The sequence below is a fragment of the Rutidosis leptorrhynchoides genome, chromosome 1, assembly GCF_046630445.1.
Source record: "Rutidosis leptorrhynchoides isolate AG116_Rl617_1_P2 chromosome 1, CSIRO_AGI_Rlap_v1, whole genome shotgun sequence".
Classification (NCBI taxonomy): domain Eukaryota; kingdom Viridiplantae; phylum Streptophyta; class Magnoliopsida; order Asterales; family Asteraceae; genus Rutidosis; species Rutidosis leptorrhynchoides.
In genome coordinates this window covers 179911968-179917500 of record NC_092333.1, presented here as the reverse complement: position 1 = coordinate 179917500, position 5533 = coordinate 179911968, and the positions used below count along the sequence as shown (strand labels likewise).

Here is a 5533-nt window from a genome sequence, read left to right as displayed (position 1 = left end):
CCGTAGATTTCAGATGGTTTCGGTCAAGAATTTTTATAAAAGATGAACTGATATATATGATTTTAGGATAAAACAATTTATTTGTGAAATGGTATGTATCTCAAACGACGGACATATAGGAGTCAGTTAAGCCAACATATTTCCCGACCATTGCAATCTTGACCTGCATAGAGTAATCATTTTCAGACACTTAATGAGATGTTGAAAGGGAAGAATATTGATTGAAATGATACAATTGTAGCTTTTTTAGATCGCTAGATCTATTTTTGTTTAATTTTTAAGTAATCATTGTTTAGCTTTTTTTATGTATAAGTATAAGTATGGGTCAAATGAGGTAAATTGTGGTCAATATGGGTCAAATGGTCATTTGCGGTCAATATGGGTTAAAATAGAGTTATATGATGTCGTATTAATATGATAGTCCCAATATTAATATTTGTTCACTTAATTTGTAGGATAAAATGGTGCAAGAAAAAATCTGCCATCCGAAAAAGAGTGATGAAGAAATTATGTTGCGAGTTTTGGGCGAACGACGTGTCATCGTCGTGGAGTGGGTAAAACGTTGTCCGGATCGGCTAGTACATCATCTTCATCATCAACGGGTCGAACAAGACCCCACCCGCGGGTTCGGGTGACCGTGAAGTTCATGATGAGGGTAACGTTGACCCCGGTGGAAGCGAAGGTGAATATGATGACGGTGAAGATGATGAAGGTGATTTAGAAGATGAAGATGATAAGGGTGAAGAAGAAGATGACGGGTAAGTATGTAGTTGGACTTGTTTGCTACTCGGATAATATTTAATGTTATGGTTGTGTACATAAACTCGGATTTGTCATTTTGGATGTGGAAACGTTTGTAAACTTTGGAGACATGTTAGTTATTAATGTTATGGTTGTGTTTATGTTATGGTTGTTTATTTTGTTGCGTCGTACAGCAGGTTTAGATTATATTGAATTGGCTCGTTTTACGGCTGGTACGTACAGCAGAATCAAAACTGCCAAAAAAGTTCCAGTACCATTTAGGGACGACATGTCGTCCCTAAAAGTCGTCCCCAATACTAATTTTTGCATTTTATTTAATAAATAAATATTTATATTATTATTTTAATATTATTTTTTTAGGGACGACATGTCGTCCCTAAAGGTCGTCTGGAATTGATCCATTCGTCTGACAACAGAAAAGTCAAAGTGGGGTCCACTGTCGTCTCCAAAGAATTGGTTATCGTCTCAAAAGAGTTTTAGCAACGGAGTATCCGGGACGACTAAAAGGGGACGACATGTCGTCTCAAAAGTCATCCGGGACGACATGTCGTACCTAATTCCTAAAAAAAAGTCGTCCCTAAAGGACCATTTTCTAGTAGTGGTATATAAAATATGCCAGTCTTTAAAAGTGAAATTCTTATAATCAATAACTATGTCAATAGGCTTGGACTCTAAACTAACCTTTAACTTTAATTTTGGCATAAAGTTCCATCTTTTCAACATGATAAGCATCCACATTTGTTGTCTATCAGTTAATTTTGTTCATTCTATAAATGCTTTGTTAACACAATGCAAAACCAAATCAAACCGCACAAGCTCTTAATTGAAAACTATCATATACTGAAATTCTTTTTAAATATTAGCGTGAACGGTGTTATTGAAAATACCAAGTTGTTCAAGAGGCATCATAAAACCTTCATACGATGATTAAACATTCCTAATAAACCATCGTCATTATTGGTGATATAGTTCAGTGCGCTGTAAATGTCTGGTAATTTATTACTATCCAACGCTTTAAAATACCCATGTAATTTTTGAAATCATAACTTATAAAGAACCGACACATGCATGAACAATTGTAGGCATTCTTTCATTTCGGACAAGTATAAACTCTATATCCTAATAAACTCCACGCCTTATTTTCTCCAATTCATGTTGAGATACAATTCTTTCTCGAATACGCATCTATAAATTAACAAACCTATCAGGAAATTCGACAGATGGTCAAACTTAATTAATATTGATAGTAAGTTAAGCACTAAATTAAAAGGACAGAGAATTAATCAGTTGTTTTTATCTTCGACGGTTGTGCAAACCGGATCGATATAACTCGTGGAGGTGTAAAACAATTGGTGGATCAATCCAGGGCCGGTTCTGAGAATTTATGTGCCCGGAGCGAAATGGAAAAAAGGCCCTTTAGGCCCGCGTTCATGTACGTTTTTGACGTGAATTGTCACTATGATTTCAAAACGTCGTGTAGGTAGTCCCGTCTCAAATCGATTGGATTAAACAAACCTATTAGATAACTAAGGAACAGATCTAAAATATAAATTATTTTAACACTCACTAAAAAAATCACAAAACCCATTTGTAGTTAATAAATTTGAAGCAATTGGACGAACTCTTATTTCTAGATTTTTAGGTTCTTTCACTTCATTAAGTTGTGCCATTTACAGTTAATCAATTGTTTGTTTATGTATATATTATATTTAGAACAATTAAATTATTGATGTAAGCACCAAATATGAAGATGCAGAATTCACGTTATAGATATTCATTTATTAGATGGAATCTAAACTAGTGTAATTTATCCCACATCGGCGTTTTACAAGAAAATATATTGTATAAAAAAGAAAGCCATGGGTTATAAAGCAAAATGAAGAAATGCTGGGCCGGTTTATCTTGTGCTTGATTTCCCCTTGCACTTAAATGCTAGGCTTGGTAAATTTTGTGTGTAAGAATTAAAACTTTTGTGCCCCTAAAAATATTGGGCCTGAGCAAGTGTCCACTTTGCTCCCCCATTGGGCCGGGCCTGGATCAATGTATTCAATTCGATTTAGTGATATATATAAAAAACGAGAGTTCCGATTAAGGAGACCGGAATTCGATCGGAGTTTGAGAAATTAATCAGAGAGTAATTTTCTGCTAACTTTAATGTGTGTGAATATATGAATTTGAACGACTACGCGGGTTTATTTATAAGCGGGAAAGTTTGTTACATGAATGGTTGATGTGACACACGAACTGGGGTGCTTAACAAACATTCTAGAATAATCGGGGTTGTCGTAGCACACACGCTCCACTCATGTGCCACTGCCTAGATATTTTGATGCTTATTTTGTGGGCATCGCGTAGAATGCCCATACTAAAGGGCTTATGTGTATCACAGGCTAGAAAATCTCTAAGTAGGTGCGGAAATGTGATATACATGGTCACCTGCTCCAACAAGTCTAACCAAGACCTGTGAGTAGTATATAAACATTGGAAGGAAACAATTATATACTCGAACCCACATCTGTGTTTCAAAACATTTAATAATAAAGTCAGTAAACAAGAAGTTGAATGGAAATTCTTTAAACCTCCATGGCTCCATGATTGAAGTAATTCCTATTAAATCAACCAGCTATTGGTATAGCTACTAGATGTACCTGCACAAATATAAAAATCATAAGAAATTTGAATTAAGTAAAATATTGTCCAAGCGATATAATAAATTAATGATAAGAACACTTAAAAGGCGGATTTTACTCACTTTAACGTAAATCATAAGAGGCATTGTCTTTCGTAGCATAAGACACACCACACACCTGACCTACAACACCGTTAAAGATGATTTAGACAAACAGCGCATCTGTAGAAAGAAAAAAAATATTTGTGTAAATAAACATTTGTAGAAAGCCAGAACAAATTGAAGGAACGATTTATGGTTGGTGAATGTTGAGAATGGAGTAGCCTAAGATTGTGGCTGGTTGGAGAACTGAAAGACACTAGGGTTTCTGATATGGCTTGTAAATTTCCCTTTTTGTAGTGGGGTTATTGGGCTAAGCAATTAGTTGGGCTAAATTGGTTTCCTGGGCTAGACTTGCTTTATTAATTTGGATCCGGATCTAACACAAATTTTTTTTTCCGGTAACGAAGAACCCTCATATGAACGGACACATTGGCTCTCTGTTGGACTTTAAACCAGTAGTCTTTGACTTTAAATTTGACATAAAACTCTTATCTTTTTACCATAACGAGCATCCAGGGTTATTGTTTGACTTTTAAATTTGTTCGTTCTATATGCACTTGGTTGATACAATTTAAAACCAGATTAAACCACACAAACTCTAAAATGAAAACTATCATATAGTGAAATTCCTTGTCTGTATCAACTTGGACGTCTTTGACATTACTAAGTTGTACAAGAGCCATCATAAAACCTCCATTTCCTAATAAACCACCGTCGTAATCAGTGATAGTTTTCATTTTATAACTATGGTTTTTTTCCTAAGAAAATGAAGTTTTATGATAGCAATTGAGCACTTTAGTAATGCAAAGACGTCCACGCTGATACACACACAGAATTTCAGATAATGATAGTTTTCATTTCAGAGTGTGTGCAGTGTAAGTTGGTTTTGGATGCTCGTCAAGGTGAAAAAATAAAATTTTATGTCAAAATTAAAGTCAAGGGATACTGATTTAGAGTCCAAATTGATTTTAAGAATTTCACTTTTAAAAACTACGAAAGTTCATTCACAAATGTTTTTTTGATTATTAATTTTGTTTTTTTATTGGGTTTATCATCATTAGCTGTAGATTTAGTTAAGAAAGATTTCACCAATAAAGGGTTCAGGCTGAAATGTGGTTATGTTATGCTTCGGGTGAGGTTTAACCTATTTCAAAATCACCCTTTTTTCGGTTTAGCAGACCCATTTAACTCTTATTTTGAGCTATTTAACTATTTTCATTAATAAAGGTTACCACCATCTAGTTTCAGAATAAATAATTTACATATATAATTTTAGTTACAGATATAAAAAATTGTTTACAATCATAAGCTTCACAAACAAAGAACCTGTTTTTGAGTTTAAAGAATCTAGCTCGGTAGTGGTTACACCCAACAACATGGTAACTTAGCTGACAGTTCAACACCTGGAAATAATCCACAAAGAAGACCCATAAAAATGTATTAAACAGTCTTTAATTTAAAAGTGACAACTATACATTTGCAGAAAATCGATTTCATATTTATAAAGAACAAATTGAAGGAATGATTTGATGTTTGAAAAAAACAAAAAACATATTAAATGAACGTACCTGACACTTGTCTCGATTTTAATCTTGGACCGAACCATTTAGGGTTGGTGAAGGTTGAGAATGGTAGCGTAAGATTGGGGCTGGAATCGTTGGAGAACTGAAACACTCTAGGGTTTCTAATATGGCTTGTGAATTTTCCTTTTTGTAATCGTCTATTGGGCTAAATTAGGTGCCTGGGCTAGACTTCCTTTTGTTGTTAAAATAATAAGTGGAGGTTGGTGAATGGTTGGTGAACGATGGTAGGTGTGGTCAAATATTGAGGCCACATTCCGTTGAAGATTTGTACGTGCCTAACTCTCACCAACCACAATTCTAGCACTATAAATACAGACACCATGAAGCACATTCAATCCATCCCAACACATTCTTTCTTTCTTATTCTTGTATTTCTAATAGTCTAATAGAGAATTAGTAAATGATATATCTCCTAATTATAAGAGATATAAAGCTTGGTATTTATCCTTATAATTAG

General features: G+C 34.4%; 1 long non-coding RNA gene across 2 annotated transcripts; it reads right to left on the bottom strand.

Annotated features, from left to right (window-relative positions):
• Positions 1 to 2924: 2924 nt before the first annotated feature.
• On the bottom strand, positions 2925 to 5169 carry LOC139867317 (uncharacterized). Of its 2 annotated transcripts, XR_011765803.1 has the most exons (5): positions 5062 to 5169; positions 4820 to 4896; positions 3515 to 3574; positions 3342 to 3410; positions 2925 to 3223 (listed from the first exon to the last, which is right to left on the bottom strand). It is a non-coding gene; the product is annotated as an uncharacterized lncRNA (long non-coding RNA). The 2 variants fall into 2 exon arrangements; XR_011765802.1 differs by having other exon boundaries at positions 2925 to 3410.
• Between the last annotated feature and the right edge of the window lie 364 nt (positions 5170 to 5533).